The sequence below is a fragment of the Suricata suricatta genome, chromosome 6 (genome assembly GCF_006229205.1).
Source record: "Suricata suricatta isolate VVHF042 chromosome 6, meerkat_22Aug2017_6uvM2_HiC, whole genome shotgun sequence".
Classification (NCBI taxonomy): domain Eukaryota; kingdom Metazoa; phylum Chordata; class Mammalia; order Carnivora; family Herpestidae; genus Suricata; species Suricata suricatta.
This window is the reverse complement of record NC_043705.1, coordinates 48,372,234-48,388,268: the sequence shown is the minus strand read 5'-3', so window position 1 is coordinate 48,388,268 and position 16,035 is coordinate 48,372,234. Positions and strand designations below refer to the sequence as shown.

The 16,035-nt window shown below is 42.5% G+C and overlaps 1 long non-coding RNA gene across 5 annotated transcripts; it reads right to left on the bottom strand.

Moving 5' to 3' along the window:
* Positions 1-411: 411 nt before the first annotated feature.
* Positions 412-15,656, bottom strand: LOC115294502. Of its 5 annotated transcripts, none has more exons than XR_003909917.1 (8): positions 15,468-15,656; positions 15,190-15,259; positions 14,563-15,082; positions 9,717-9,820; positions 9,568-9,644; positions 2,181-2,262; positions 1,345-1,517; positions 412-627 (listed from the first exon to the last, which is right to left on the bottom strand). It is a non-coding gene; the product is annotated as an uncharacterized LOC115294502 (long non-coding RNA). The 5 variants fall into 5 exon arrangements; XR_003909921.1 differs by having other exon boundaries at positions 1,360-1,517; XR_003909920.1 differs by having other exon boundaries at positions 15,472-15,656.
* Positions 15,657-16,035: the final 379 nt, after the last annotated feature.

Sequence of the window (16,035 nt, the reverse complement as noted above, 5' to 3'; positions counted from 1 at the left end):
GCACTGTGGATTGATAATAGCAAGATGCATGGAAATTTTCATCAACCAAATGCTCATAAAGATAAATCATCTGGCCCTTGTCCTTCTTTGCCCCCTTAGCCATTGTTTCAAATGGAGCTTATGACCCTTCATATGTTTTCTAATAAGAGAAAGATTGATTCCATGGCAGGGAGTGGTGGCCTCAGCAATGTCAAATAATTGAATATGCCACAAGGATCCAGGTCTTTCCATTGGGTTATTTGCAGTCATTGCTGGTACTGTTTTCTCTGAACAATATGGCTGTTGAGTGGGACTGGAATGGTGGTCGTCCATGCAGCAAGCTGCTGAAAGAGCCCTCCAATTTCATTGTTAATAGGAAAATAAAATCAGTTACTGTATCAGCAAAAGCTTTTCAGAAAAATCAGGTCATTCTATGGTCCATGGCTCTTTTATTATGATTGGAATCATGTGACTAGCTACACACATAATAAAATGCTGCCTCGTAGGTCTGTGGAGACAGGCAAGAAAGTTAGGTTTTCAAAAGCTTCATTAAATATTACTTTCTTGAGACAACAGAACTGTGGGAGCTTAGGGAAGAAAGTGGCCTCAGACTGGTCAGGAACAAAGTTGAGGCTGTATTGGTCTCTTCTGTGGAAAAAAGAAAAATGAATTTTCTCTTGTGAATTTGCAACCTACTCCCTTCATGGAGAGACCAGATCATTGTACATGACCCATCTCTGCCCCTTCAAATTACACTGGCTACCAACTCTTTACCCAGGCTTGAAATTAGGCACACTTCATTTTACATGTGGGCTCTCCCACTTACTGGGTGATCTTGGGCAAATTACTTAATCTTTGTTGCACTGCTGTAAGAATTAAGTGAGATTGTGCATAGAAAGTACTCATCGCTCTGAGCCAGAGGTTATTAAGTGGTAGTTGCATTAGTATCGTCATTACTACTGGGCTTGGTTGTTGTGTCCTTAATCATCTGTGGGCTCCACCCCATTAGTGTCTGTCTCTGAACAGCATTCTCTCTGTACCCGGGTTTCACTGCTGGATCATTGCCAGCTTCTCCCCCCAAAAGCACTGAGGGAATGGCGTCCTTTTCCTTTCTCTGGTTCGTAATGTGATAACCTCCAGGCACTTTCACATTCCTTGAAGCAGAGCTATAATCTAACAATAGGCGCTCCCTGAACTATGGGCACCCAGAGCCTTGGGGCACAGCAGAGCCCAACCTGTCTAAGTTCTTTGGACCACCCAGGTAGGAAATTCTCTGAGCCTTCCACTGCAGGGAAAATAGTGGCACAGTAATCCTTTGTTTCTGCACAGAAATGTACTTCTAAGGTGCACACAGACTTTCTTTACCGTACTACCAAGCACCTGCCAGCATCCTTTGGACACAGGGCTCCAGACCACCTTCCTTTCATAGTCGTCTGCTAGCGTCCTGTCAGTGCTGCTCACCACTTGGGGGATGGGATGGCTTTTCCATCCCCACGCGTTCTGTTGTTGTTATTGCTGTTGACTGTTGAATTGTCGGCCTTAAAAATCAATAGTTGTTCACATGTAAGTTTGGACTTGGGGCTTTTCCTAATAAAAATGAGAGGTTCTGGCAATACTGGACTAGCATAGTTCACTGTAGAAGGGAAGAATAGTCATCCTACATGTTTAATAGCAAAAAAAAAAGTGCTTAACATCCAAATATTCTACTTCTTTATGTTAACTCCCTGGAGCTGCCAAGTACCTGCGTTTTCAAATCTGATCTAAGGGGGATTGAATTTTCATCATAAGTCATAAGCTCTTAAAACTGGGGGAGACCCTAGGATTAAGTCATCCAGGAAACCAGTCCCAGAGAGATTAGAGATGTGTCTAAAGTTTACAGAAAATTTGTGGCAAAACAGAAGCTGGGGTCCTGGAGTCACTCTCCTTTCTCAGGGCAGCATGCTTCTTGGTATTTCAAAAATATCATGGGGACCTCTGGTTGAGGAGGCCTTTGTCAATCCTCTTCAAGTTCATTATTTGTGTGATCCAAGGGGCTAAGAGAACCACTCAGCCCATGGTCTCTCTTCCATCACTCGGAACAAGAATTTCTACTGTTCATATATCACAGCATTAATCTGTGAAGTAGTACCTTGTACTGGGTTAAGAGTGGCAACACTTATTGAGAAAATGCGTCAGCGAAAATTTTTCCCAGACTACTTTACCTCTGTCATGGCCAGCAGAAATGGAGTTCAGAGAATGGGCTCTGGACAATCTCAAGCCGAGGCTGGCATGGTAGAGCATAACCTGGGAAAGCAGAAAGGTCACAGTTGTGAGTCATGAACCCAGTGTAATTGATGGCTCCCTTGTAGTCAATTTCTACCCCTGGGAAATATAGGCCGTTGGCATGATGGTGTTTGAGAGCCTCCCAGGTGGGGTGGTCCATGATTTTACCAACAGAAATGTCTGGAGTGATGATTATCCCTGCTCTGAAAGAACAACATGAGGAAGGCCTTTTGGAAGCCAAACCCATAGGATTCTAGGACCTGAGGGCAGGAAGGTGGTTTGCCAATATAAGTTGGAAAAACTTTTTGTAAGGGGTGGAGAAGGTTAGGCTCATAAATAAGTGACTAAGAAATGCACTCTGATTTAGTAAGGAATATAAGGAGAAAGTTTAATTTTGAAAGCTCTCTGTTGTGGAAGAAAGTATACTAGCCATTGAGTTTTAAGACTTGGGCTCCAAATACCTCCTCTGATGATGCAAAAGATATGACACATGAGACACTCAGAATCTTTTAGAAGTACCTTCTACACTTAGAATCTAAGCAAGGTCAACCTGCTTCCTGGAGCAGATATCTTTTTGATGTCCACACCTGTTGGAGGAAGTCTGCAGTCTTCAGAAGTAACCACAAGAAAATTACAAGGCTATAGATAAACCTGACAGTTTCAAAGACAAGTTCATTGTGGACAGACTCGCTGTTTTGAAGTATGATATGAATGGATATCAGTCATAATTGGTCAGGAAAGCTGCCTAAGTGTGTTGAACACAGAACTATCAGATTCTCAAGGACTCCACTGCTCATCCTATTGTGTGTATGTGTTTGGCAGGACAAGGAAGACAGCAGAGGGGTGCCTGGGTGGCTCAGTCTATTAAGTGTCCAACTCTTGATTTTGGATCAGTTCATGATCTCATGGTTCATGAGATGGATCTCCACGCTGGACATCCTCCGCGCTGACAGCATAGAGCCTGCCTGGGATTCTCTTTCTCTCTCTCTGCCCCTCACCCCCTGCTCATGTGTGTGTTCACTCATGCTCTCTCTCTCTCTCTCAAATAAGTAAACCAAAAAAAAAGGGGGGGGGGAAGACAGCAGGGATGAGAGGAAAGGGAAAAGGAAAACACTTGACTCTCATGCCTTTGGACATGGGTTCTACCTTGGCTCCCAGCTGAGCAGTGTCACTTCTGCCATCACAGCCCATAAAAATACTTGTTGGGGATCCTTCTCTGTCCTTGGGTATACTCATCTTAGACCGTGGTTGCTGTCTACATTCCCTAGAGCAATGGGAGGCCCTATCCACAACCTTGTGGACAAGGACTGACCTTGAAGATAATTTTAGTCCCCTGTTAAAATTGCCATCCTATGTTGGACAATTAGGGCTTCAGAGTCACCATAGTTTATCAAGCTCACTCAATCCATTGGAGAATGGGGCTCAAGCGTTAGGTTTATTACATGCAAAAGCTCCATCTTCCAGAGAAGCTTTGTGACCCATTGACAAAGGTCCTTTTGGGGGACTCTATCCCCAAACATACTGCTCTGAACTCTGTCCCCCACTGCCAGCATCATGCTTTTCAAGTTGCTGCCCCAAGTTAGAATTGATGTAAGAGATTATTGATTGCCACTGTCTCTTTTTAGAAACCTCCATCCAAATGTTCTTAGGCTTAGAAGAACCTTTTTTCATTCTAAGTACTTCCGGAGACAGAAAGTTCTGCAGATGTCTTTATCAACCTGTTCTGGCACTGAGCAACCTTCACATCTACTTCCTCACTTTTTTCTGGCCTCTGTGGGATGGAGAACTGTTTGCCACAGTCTTAGTACTAATCTTTCATGTGCTCAAGATGTTATTGTGGTTATTCCTGTGGTCTCCTCTGGTTTGTGAAAGCCTGTGACTACGTCACTGACCTTTGCAGGTTAGAACTCACTGTTTCCCATGAGCCACCCAAAGATGTGGAAGACAAAAATGGTGCTGTGATTCCTCCCTCAAGAAGTTCAGGTTCTGCGGGGGCAAGGGTCCACATATATATATGCCTACATCGAGAACTGAAGGCTTGTGATACCCCCTTAATCCTAACCTGGAAGTGAAGAAATTCCAGGAGCCTTGACATATAGCCTCTGTGGGGGTAGAAGACATTTGTAGCAAATCACCCTAGAGTTCACCTATTTCCTTTTTAAACTATTTGAACTAGGACAACAATCCTGAGGTTCAGTTACATTGATGACGTAGCGTTCATGCCCAATTTAAAGCACTATGTACAGTTATTATATATCCGCTATAATGCAAACTGCAGGAAGGTAGGGATTTTTGTGTCTTTGGTTTGCTGATTAGCTCAAGTGCCCACAACAGTGCCTGGCACAACAGAGGCATGCCATTTTTACCAAAGGAAGAATTGGGGAGGAGAGGCTCAAGAGCAGACTTTTTACTCTGCAAGCCTATTAATAGTTGGTTCAATTTATTTTCCTCTGGGAAAAATAATAATGAATAACCCCCTAAGTTTTTGCTTCCTGTTTAAATTATAGGAATGAGGAAAGATCAAACCAGTCCTATAAGTAACCTCTTTCCAGCCAAATACATTACCTCTTCTTACCCATTTTTGTTTCCTATTTGAGAAGCATTTTATTTTCACATTGAGCTATTTTACCCCTACCATGATTTCTTGCCTGGGGCGATTGATTTTAATGTGCAACCTTATTGCAGGCTTTTTGGAATTTTAGGTGAATATAATCCTAGGCTTTGGTCTTTCTTTGGTCTCTTATCGCAGTAATTCCTCTAAAAAATCCCTAACTCAAACAAATCCAATGGGTTCTTTCAGGCCAGGCCTGCCCTCAAAAATCCACACTGGCTGCATCTGACTGGGTTCCAGTACTGCGGATCCTGTACAGCTCCACAGCCCACATGGCCTCTAGTGTTTTCTTAGCCAATCTGTTAGACGTTCTCTTCTGATTCTAGCTGTTTGATAATAAAATGTCTTGGGCTTGGCACTCACTCCTTTCCACCTTCTTTTGCGACTGGCTGGGGAGGTTCATTAGCTGGAACTCAGCCAGCGGCAGGATGTGTCTCTTGAAGACAGAGATGACCTTTACTCCAATGACCAAGTTTTACTTTATTCCAGAGGCAAGAACCTGTAACTGCTCTTTGGGTAGTGCGAATCTGGGAACTGGGAACAGTCAGTCAGTACCAGTTGGAATTTATCAAGATCGTTTCTATTTCTCCTTCTCCTTTTCTCACCTCTATTTGCTTGCTTCCATCCTTTCTATCCCAGGGATACAATGATAACCCTCAGCTTGGTTGAGGTTAAGTGGTTGCCTTGCACTCAAGTAGATCTGGGTTTGAATTCTGACCTTGGATAGTATGCCTCACATCCTGTTACAGATTGCATGTGTCCTTCCAACATTCATATGTTGAAGCCTTAATCCTTGATCTGATGGTATCGGGAGGTGGAGCCTTGTGAGGTAGTTACCTTTGATAAGGTCATGAAGGTGAGACCCTCATGATGGGGTTAGTGCCCTTATAAGCAGAAGAGACCTGAGCTCTCTCTCCACCTGTGAGGATACAGAAATAAGACCGCCGTCGACAAACCAGAAAGAGAACCCCCAGCAAGAACTGAACTGGTTGGCACCTTCATCTTGGACTTCCCAGCCTCCAGAACTGTGTGAAATAAATGTGTGTTTTTAAGCTACTTAGTCTATGGTATCCTATTAGAACAACCCCAAGCAGACTAAGATACCTCTCTAAGCCTCAGTTACCTCACCTGTGAAATGGGATAATAATATCTTCTTGAAATTGTTGTTGTCAGGATTACATGAGGGATTGAATGTAAATGGCTGGGCTTTTAGGAGACACAAAATGAAAGGTAGCTATCATAGTAACCTCCCTCTATTCAACTCCACAGTCTTCATAAGTACAATAATAGGAACAAAAATCTCTAACATTTATAAAGCCCTGAGTATAATCTACTTTTCCAAGTGCTTTTCCTATATTAATTCATTTAATCTCAATTGCTGTGTTCTACAGTTATCCCTCCCTCTTTACCCAGCTGTTGTTGGGCTTGCTGTTTTGCCAGTTTCTTCTAAATAGTCTTCTCTAAACCTCTGTGGAGATTTCTGCCTGGAATATTAACAACAAATAATAAGGTGCTATTCCTTGTATGTCAGGAGAATTTACCCAGTGCCATATTTTTAGCCAGAGCACATGGCCATGTTCTGGAGCTCTATAGCACTTCTCAGCTATGACTCCCCTTTTAGGAGCACCTGGGGAACCTTCCGAAAGCTCCTTGCCCACGTCACAAACCCAGACAATTAAATCAGAATCTCTGAGAATGGAACCATTTCAGAGGCGCTGCCTCTGAAAGTTTAATGCATATGATTATTACCTGAAGATCTTGAGAAACTGCAGATTCTACTTTTCTAACAAGCTCCCAGAGAGGCTGATGCTGCTGGTCTGTAGAAGCCACTTGAAGTGGAAGGTCAGATCAGACCTCCCTTACTGCTAGTTGGGTTTCTTCTAACTTAGTCACAGACTCTCTCTTGACTACTCTTCCTCAGTCACCCTGGAGTAAACCCTAACTGGGCTGGAAGCCCATGTACCACAACAATGGCTGATACGGCCGGTGGCAGAGAAAGATAGTGACTCGCACACACACAAGCAGACCAAATGTCTTTGCTTAAAAAATTCATCTAGAACCCAGGATTTGGAGATCAGGAATAAACCACCACCAAATGCCTTGGAACATCTCAAGATGGGAACATTTCTCAATCAGTGCTCATTTCCAAACCATGGGCCATTCTTAATAGGATCTTTATAAATAGGCAGTGAGGGAGTAGTGAATTAGGATTTTGTGGCTTCGTCAATTTCCTGCAGCAGTCTGTGCCAAGTTCCCCTTATTCTGACCTCTTAACTGTCCTCTCAACAATGACCACTCAGACCATCCCCTCTCTGGCTCTGTGCCAAGTGCTGGTAGCCATGATATTTGTGGAAGTCCTACCCAGGCATGTCTGTTTGCAGGGCTTCTTGAGCTATTTAAGTTACATGGAGGGAAGAGAAAGTAACCCCCTCCCTAAGAAAATGCTGGAAGGACATGATATCCTTCCTAGGACTCAGCTCCCTCATTCGTAGTGGATGAAAAGGTTAGAGTCAGGCTACCTCTGAGGTGTCTAACTCTTGATGTGTGTATTTTGAGTTGAGATCAGAGCATCACCTGCCTTTCATGGACTTAGATAAGGAGGCCTTTACGGGTAATGATAATTGTCCAAATGCACATTGCCTGGTTCTCTCATTTCTTAAATCAGTTTTATCCTTAAAGATGGCACAGAGAGCTCATGAAGTATAGTAATGGTTCTCCTGCATCAGTCACCAACAATACAAGGAAACTTAGTGAATGGTGAATTTAGGTTGGAGAAATAAACTCAGATTCCAGTCCTAATTCTGCTATAGAGATGTCCAAGGAAGAATGAAGCCAAGTGTTTAACAAGTGAAGTTGTTTTTCTCTTCATTCAGAACTTAGAGACCCCTGTAGGGAATCTTTCTATTCAAGTCAGACTAAAAAAATAAAAAATCATGCTGCATGGTGACCATATTACCTATTGGCCCCTCAACTTGGGATAGTTTAAATAGATAATAACTTCTTTCTTCTTTTCTCTTCTGTTTACCAGAAGAGTAGCAGCTGTGAGTAACATTTGCTGTGGAATGAATCTAGACTGTCTTGAAGAGCTAAGATTTAAGTCCACTCTTTCCACATTTCCATAGTACCCAGTTTGGTTTCAGCTGTGTGCATGTTTAATCTTGTTTAAAGCCAAGCTCCTGGAATGAACCTGGAAAAGACGGGAAATGCTGGGAAACCTAACTCTTATTTATTTTGGAAGCAAAGGGCCACTGCGTTCCAATTTTCATGGCAGGGAGGCAAATCTATATCATGTTGTAACACTGTAGCTGGAGTTTGGAGAAGGAAGGGTGATTGAATCCTGTCTTGCCTCCAATAGTTCCATAGGCCTGAGCTCTCTGATAGCAGCAGATATATTGGTTTCTTTTTGAAGAAACATAATGGGAACTTAGTAAGTGTGGACTTGATTTTGAAACTTTGATATTAGGTGCAGCCACTTTTTTAAACTAAGCCCTTGAAAGTATCTTACAATAAGTATAGCATTTTTTCAACCACCCCAATTTTTGCAAATTTTAGCAGCCTTTCCACCATTTCAGAATTTACCCTTCCATCCTTCATCTCTCCATAGTTAGTAACATAATGAAAACACACACTGATGATTTTGTCATTTGGGCATGTGGTTCCCCTTGGTAAAGAGAAAATAGTGATCTGTAAGATTACCTTGAATATTATTCATTCTTAGTAAAAGCACATTATTCAACAAAGAGATTAGTATAACCAAAGAAGATTCAGGGGATGGCAAGTTTTAAACGTCAGTTCTATTTTAGGTTTTCCCACACTGCCAGAGATCAAATCCGGAGTCAATGTTGGAAAACTAGCAAAAACCAAACACATAAACAAAAACGGTTTTATTCAGCTTATAGATGTAGGAAAAAAAGAATGCTAATGCTTTTTAGGTTTGAGTTTTCCTCTTCTCAAAGTGGAGGCAATAAACTCTCCAAGCCTGCTGTGTTGGTAAAATGTGTTTCTTTCCTTTTTTACATAAATATTTTTTAAGGTTAAATCTCTAGAATCCAGGCTTCTGACTGAGGAGCTTGGAGGAATTCATGAGACAGTTATTCCCTATCTAGTATGAATTGCATTATAACAGTACACATAGAAAACTGCCCACCTGAAATATATATGAATTACCTGGAAACATAAATGAAACCACCCCCCCCACCCCCTCCCCGTCCTCATGGTCAGAAGATTCTGTGTCTCAACTCCATGCACCCTCTTGCCACTCAAGTCCTTTCCTTAGAGCTGGGTCCCGTGAAGGAGAGAAGGACTGTGTTCTGTCCTTCAGACAATATACACTGAACTCTCTCTCTTCTTCCTTCCTTAATTAGGCTCTCTTCACAAAAGCCCTTCTCTTTTCTATACAGTTACATCCCATTCCCACATTCCTCCCAGGTATGGCTCACTTCCAGAATCTTTCCTCACTTTTGCTAGCTATTTCCCTGGCTCATCCTAATTGGCTCTGTCTCACTATCTCTCTGGAGCCCAGATAGGAAGCATAAGCCAATAAAAGTTCCACTGACTGGGAATGGAGATGAGAAGTCCCTTGGGACTCTTGTAGCCCTCTAAGTAGGCTGCTGATGGGGGGGCGGGGCTTGGGGGGAGAATCAGATGATCTTGAGAGATTTTTTTCATTGCTTCTTGTTTATGGAAAATATAGAAATAAAATGTGAAAATCATACCATTCTCTGAAATGTTGATCTTCCATGAACATGCATGTGCAGGCACCAACAGCATGAAAGGAATGGAAACATGTGACCTATTCAAAATCAGAAAAGAAAAACCCCATACAGACCAGCCAGCCCTCCCCTTGCTCCCCCTACCCCATTACCAAAGCAGACTTCTCCATTTGCATCTGCCAGCACACCCCTGTCCATGTGAATGCTATGTTGACTTGAATGTGCCATCAACAATGGGTCTTTCTTTTTAAATTTTCTGTGCCAAAGACAACAAATGCAAATGGTGAGATGGAATTGGGATTAAAGGAGTCCAAATAAGGGCTGGCATAGCATTAAGGTTAGGCCTATAGGATAATCCCCAAACCATCAAGAGGGAGGCAAGTACCTTACAACAGCTGTGCGGGCCATAAATAAAGCTTTTCTGACTTAGCATGTAACGACTCCACCCTAAAGGTTACATTAACATTGTTTTGTGTAACCAAAGGGAAAGAAGTCCCCCCCCAAAGGATTTTGCCCTTTTGTTGCTTCTACCTTAGGTGTTTGGAACCATACTTAGACGTAAGGTTTTGAAAGTCCTTAGAATTGGGCAATTTCTTGGAATATTGGGGTAACTGCAAAATGGGGGTGGTGGTGACTATAGAGAGTGTGGTGGTCAGGCAAAGGGCCAAGAGTAAAGTTTCCCAGAAAGTGTTGGATCTATTCTCTACCCTGCCGGAAATACCATCTATTTTCATTGAATTTGTCCATGATATGAGCTGTTGTTTTCCCCAAGTAAGGTTTTAAAAGCTTATAGACAGGGCATTACTTTAAAGCTGAGTTATCCATGGCTTCTTCTTAAAATAAGCAAATTAAAACAGGAATGAATATGTAGGAAAAGCAAAGTTGGCTCTTGGGCGTGAAGCTTGCTCCCACAGTCATAAAGATGCAGACAGGTAGATCTATCACTTTAATTTAAAAATGAAAATCCCTTTAGAAAATTGGCAGAGAGTCAGCTCTGGCCAAATGGATTTGAAAGGATTGTGATTTCTCCTGCCGGCAAAGGGCTCTGGGAGAGCTGCTGCTGGCAAGCCCATTCAGAGTAGGATTTGCAATGGAGCCTCCACTGTACCTTCACCCTTGGCTTTGGGATAAGTTGGGAGAAGGCTTAAAAATAATGGCATCTGGGGGGCCTGGGTGGCTCAGTCGGTTAAGCCTCCGACTTCAGCTCAGTTCTTGATCTCACATTCATGGGTTCGAGCCCTGCACCGGGCTCTGTGCTGACAGCTAGCTCAGAGCCTGGAGCCTGCTTCTGATTCTGTGCGTCTCTCTTTTTCTGCTCCTCCCTGCTCATGCTCTGAATCTCTCTGTCTTAAAAATAAATAAAACATTTTTAAAAATTAAATAAATAAATAAAAATAACGGCATCTATATACTAAGTACTTGGTAAGTATCAGGCAGTGGAGGTTACTGGAACTGTCTAAGCAGTCATTTTAGGATGGATCCCATCATTAACTGGATTTCATAGAGAGTGCATTCGTTTTCTATTGCTGCTATAACAAAGGACCCCAATGTAATGTCTTAAAACAACTCAAATCTATTATCCTGTGGTTCTGTAGAAGTCTGATGCAGGTTTCCCTGGAATAACATCAAGGTGTGTCAGAAGGGCTGTAGTCCTTTTTGAAGACTGTAGGGAAGAATCATTTTCTTGCCTTTTCCAGCTTTTATGGCCACTCACATTCCTGGGCACATAGAACCCTTCCTCCTTCTTCAAAGCCAGAGTTTTTTAAAATCACATCACACCACTCTGACCTTTTCTGCCTTCCTTTTTCTTTGTGATTATCCTGGATCCATATGGATCATCCTGGATAGTCTTCCCATCTCAGGGTCAATTGACTAGCAACTTTAAGTCCATCTGCAACCTTAATTTCTCTTTACCATGTCACCTAATGTAGTCACAATTTCCAGGGATTAGGAAGGCGCCATCTTTGGGGAGCCATTATTCTTCCTACACAAATAAAAAAAGCTGAGGATTTAGAGGGGTGAAGACATTTATGTTAGGTCACACAGCTAGTTGGTAGTAGAAAAAATTACATTTGACCCAAAGCCTGAACTGGGAACAGGAAGAGAAGTAAAGAAGGAAAGTTGAGAGGAAATTTTTCCACTATAGAGGACACTGACTTTTGTCAAAAAATGTAATATTGGTTATAAGTCAGTTTAACAAGAGGAATGTACCAGTGGACAATTTGCTTTTGTTAACCACCTCCTTTATTCCCCCATTTAACCTATAAAGAGTTTCCATAAATCATAGTTAACCAAATTACATCAGCCTCACTCATAATACTGGTCTTTCTGGTGTCATAAAATATACCAATGCATTGGTATGTACCACCCCATGATAGGCCACACACAATTATAGGGATCCAGTATGAAGGTGATAGTGTATGTACACACACATACATATATCACACCAAGATGCATATTTAAGCAAGTTGACTTGTTCCATAAAATCTTCATGGAGAGGATTCGAATTAAAAGTGAAAGGTAGGGGGAGGCAAGTCAAGATTAATCTCAAGAAAACTTTATCTAACAGGAAGAACAGTAAACTACCCAACAGTGTGACTCTTTGCCCTGGGAATTATCAAGCCAATGCTGGAGGAGCCCTCCACACCACCATTTTAAGCATTTTAGTGTGCTTTCTTATTTGGGACTCCTACTACGTGCTTCTCTAAAAGACACATGCAAGGAGGGAATAAAAGCAAGAAAGGGCAGAAGTTCTTCTGTGGTTTTGTGTTGACAAGTATTTCCTACATTTCCTCCTACTCCAGTGGAATCACTGAATAGTTCAGGGATATTTGAGAAGTCTTTGTCCAACTTTCCACACACATGAGAAAAATGAGCACCAAAAAGATGAAATAACATGCCATAGAGATGATTCCAGTAGAACTGCATGAAACATTGGGCATAGGTTTTAAAATCTGATAAGCCCAGGAAAGTCGCATGAAAATTAGACTAACACCCCCCACTGGAGACTGATATGTGGTTTCTTGAGAAATCTAGCACACACAGCTTTTCATCCAGGAGTACAATAGAAGACCCTTTCCTAGGTACATTTCAGGAGCCATGTTAAATGAAAAATAGATGCTTTTAAATGTGAAAAGCACATGTTGCATTGGAAGATGCTCACTTTGTGATAGGCACTGGGGCACCAAAACTGAAGTGGGACTAGGAGATATGCATCCCCCACCTCACATCTATGTTAGGGCCTCTAACATCCCTGAGTGGAAGGCCAATTCTGGAAGGAATTTAAGTCACTGTAAGTTATAGTGTACATAGCCCCTGAGGTCAGGAAAAATGGAACAGTTTGCCTCTTTGATGTTTGCTGCTGTGGGTTCTCAAACATTGTGTGGACAGGCCGGTTTCTTATCTGGTCTTTGGGGCCCTAAGTGAAGAACTGGTCTCTTGGAAACTGTTAGGTCTGACTTGTTTGGAAGGTGAACCAAAGTGGGAAAGAAGGACATCTCTGAGCATGCCAGGTATAAAATTCTCTGGTGATGTAGCAGAGCATCAGGAGCACCTTCTCTTTGCCTTAATCAGATTATATGGGCAGATGTGTGCTTTTCCAAGGGTCCCAAACCTTGACTAATGCGCTGAAGCCTCTTGTATACAAATGGAGCCTTCAGCTCTGAGTATTTGCATTTGACTTCTTGTTCTGTGCCATTCTCAGGAATGTTAGTCATTATGAAATTCTCATTATTCTGGAGGATCCTTTTGCCACATAAAGATTGGTCTTATATATTTCCAAGGTTCTAATTATCTCACCTCCCCACCCCAGGGGTAGGTGTAATTCTCCTGATGGCAAAACTCACTGCTCCTTTTAAGAAGAGAATTCCTGGTCTTCTAGATGAGTATATCTAAAGAAGAAGAGACCCTTCCTTTAGGAACATTGATGGCATTACCACAACTATGGTAGTAGAAGCAGAGATAGTTTAGGGATCGATATTGGAGAGCTGGGCGTGGGAGATTGCGGGGAGAAGGAATTTAATGCTATTCTAACTGAAAATCAAGGGTCTTGGTGTCATCAAATGCTAAGATTATCATGTCAGCTGGAGTGGGATTGAAATGGTACAGGGTTCCCAGACACATGGATGGACATGTTTTATGGGAGAAGCAGAGATCACTTGGCAATTTGACAGTTGAGATGGTGCTGAGTGGGTTAATCCATCCTATGCTTGGGCCTCACACTACGACTCAGTTCCTTGACAGGATTGCTATACCTCCATTGGAGGTGTCCTAGTCTCTTCTCCCTATGAGGACAGTGGCCTCCTTCTCCACAAAGGACTACTAGAGAATGAGGCTTTTTTTTTTTTTTTAATTTTTCAGAGACAGAGATAGCATGAGCAGGGGAGGGTCAGAGAGAGAGGGAGACACAATCCAAAACAGGCTCCAGGCTCTGAGCTAGCTGTCAGCACAGAGCCCGACGTGGGACTCGATCCCACGAACCATGAGATCATGACCTGAGTCGAAGATGGACACTTAACCAACTGAGCCACCCAGGTGCCCCAAGAATGAGGCCTTAACCTTGTCAGGAGTTAAAGGTGCTCCAGGAGCTCTGGTGGGCTCCACCCAGCCCTGATTAATACTAAATGTAAGGTGGTACAGCCGCTAAGGAACACAGTATGGCTGTTCATCAGAATATCAAAAATAAAACTACCATATGACCCAGAAATCCCATTTCTGGAAATCGAGCCAAAAAATTGAAAGCAGGATCTTGAAGAGATGTTTGCACAGTCATGTTCATAGCAACATTATTTATAAGAGGCAAGAGGTAGAATAACCCGAATATCTAGTCATGGATGAATGGATAAGCAAAATGTGGTATGTACAGACAATGGAATATCATTCAGCCTTAAAAAGGAAGGATATTCTGACACATGCTACAAATGGATGGACCTTGCAAACGTTATGCTAAGTGAAATAAACCAGACACAAAAACGGTAAATACTGTATGCTGCCACTTACATGAGATCTAAAGTCAGATTCGTAGAAACAGAAAGTAGAACGGTGGTGTCTAGGGGAGGAGGAAATGGGGAGTTGTTGTTTAATGGGTTTACAGTTTCAATTCTGCAATATGAAAAAGTCCTGGAGACCAGTTGCCCAATAATGTCAATGTGTTTAGTATGACTGAACGCTGCACTTAAAAAAATGGTTGAAGTAATAAGCTTTGTGTTATGTGATTTTTACTGCAATTAAAAATAAAAATTACTAAAAAGAAAACAAAATGTGATTTAAAGGAGATGAGGTATTTCACAGTAATACCCAGCAACAACAACAACAAAACCCCCCACCATCTTTACAAGTTTCTGAGATGTACTTCCCTTTAATTTTCCTGGTCTAGAAGACTTTTGCAGAGATCAGACGTAAAGATTCCTTGGAGTGGCTGCCCTGAAAGGTGGTGAGTTTATTCAGTCAGCTTATTCTGGAAACCAGCCAGCACAGAAGAATTACAAAGTTGAAGCTACAGATGCTCTGTTATGCTTCCCTGGAAAGAAAAATGAATGAATGAATGTCTAAATAAATAAAAGGTGATCCAAAGCTCCCTGGCCTGTCGCCAGGATCAAGCTTGAAGAACTGCTTTAAAGAGCTCACCCCGAGTCGTTTTCCACACCTACACGCTTCTCTGCTCCTGCTGGGTGATCCCTCAGAGGCCTGGGAAACGCTGCACGGGAATGGACAATAATGGATAGTGAATGGATCTTTCTAGTTTGCTTTCATTGCAGCTCTACCTTCATCCCCTCTAGGGTGCCAGCCGCGCCCCACCCTCACGATGCCCTCGACCCTGCTGCTGGATCCTGTAGCATTCTGTGCATACTGGTGTCTGAGCCCTTCCTGTGCTGTATTATAACACATTGCCACCCGTCACTCACTCACGCATCTGTGGGTTCCTCTGAAGAAAAGATTTTTGATGATAGCACCATGCAAAGAATACGGTTGATGCTTAATGAATTGGTGCTAGATGTAAGTCAGTGTGAGGTGATGACAGCGGCGATGGTTTTTGTATTCTCAGGCCACAAGAATGTCCTTTTTGGACAACTCCCCACACAGATGGAACAATTCTGATCATATTCTGGCCCAGGTATCGTGTTCCTGCTCAGAACTTCTTTGAGCTCCACCTTCAGCGACCTGACTTGCTTCATTTGTCCTGTCTGTCACCTCCTCCCAAAATACGTGTGTGCGGTTTCTGTTTGACTTGTTTACACTATACATGTCCTTATTAGTCATGTGTGGGTGTCCTGACACCTCATTATCTCCTGAACTTCTCAGGGACCAAGTAGCCAACTCACTGTCTGCATCGTCCCAAAGCATCACACACAGGGATACCACTTGACACTTGAGAAGTATCTGACATGTCAAAAAGCTTGATGGACACCTCTTCTTGCTTGTCCTGCCAGGATTTCCAAAGGTGGATTCATCATCTTTTGTCCACCAACCTGC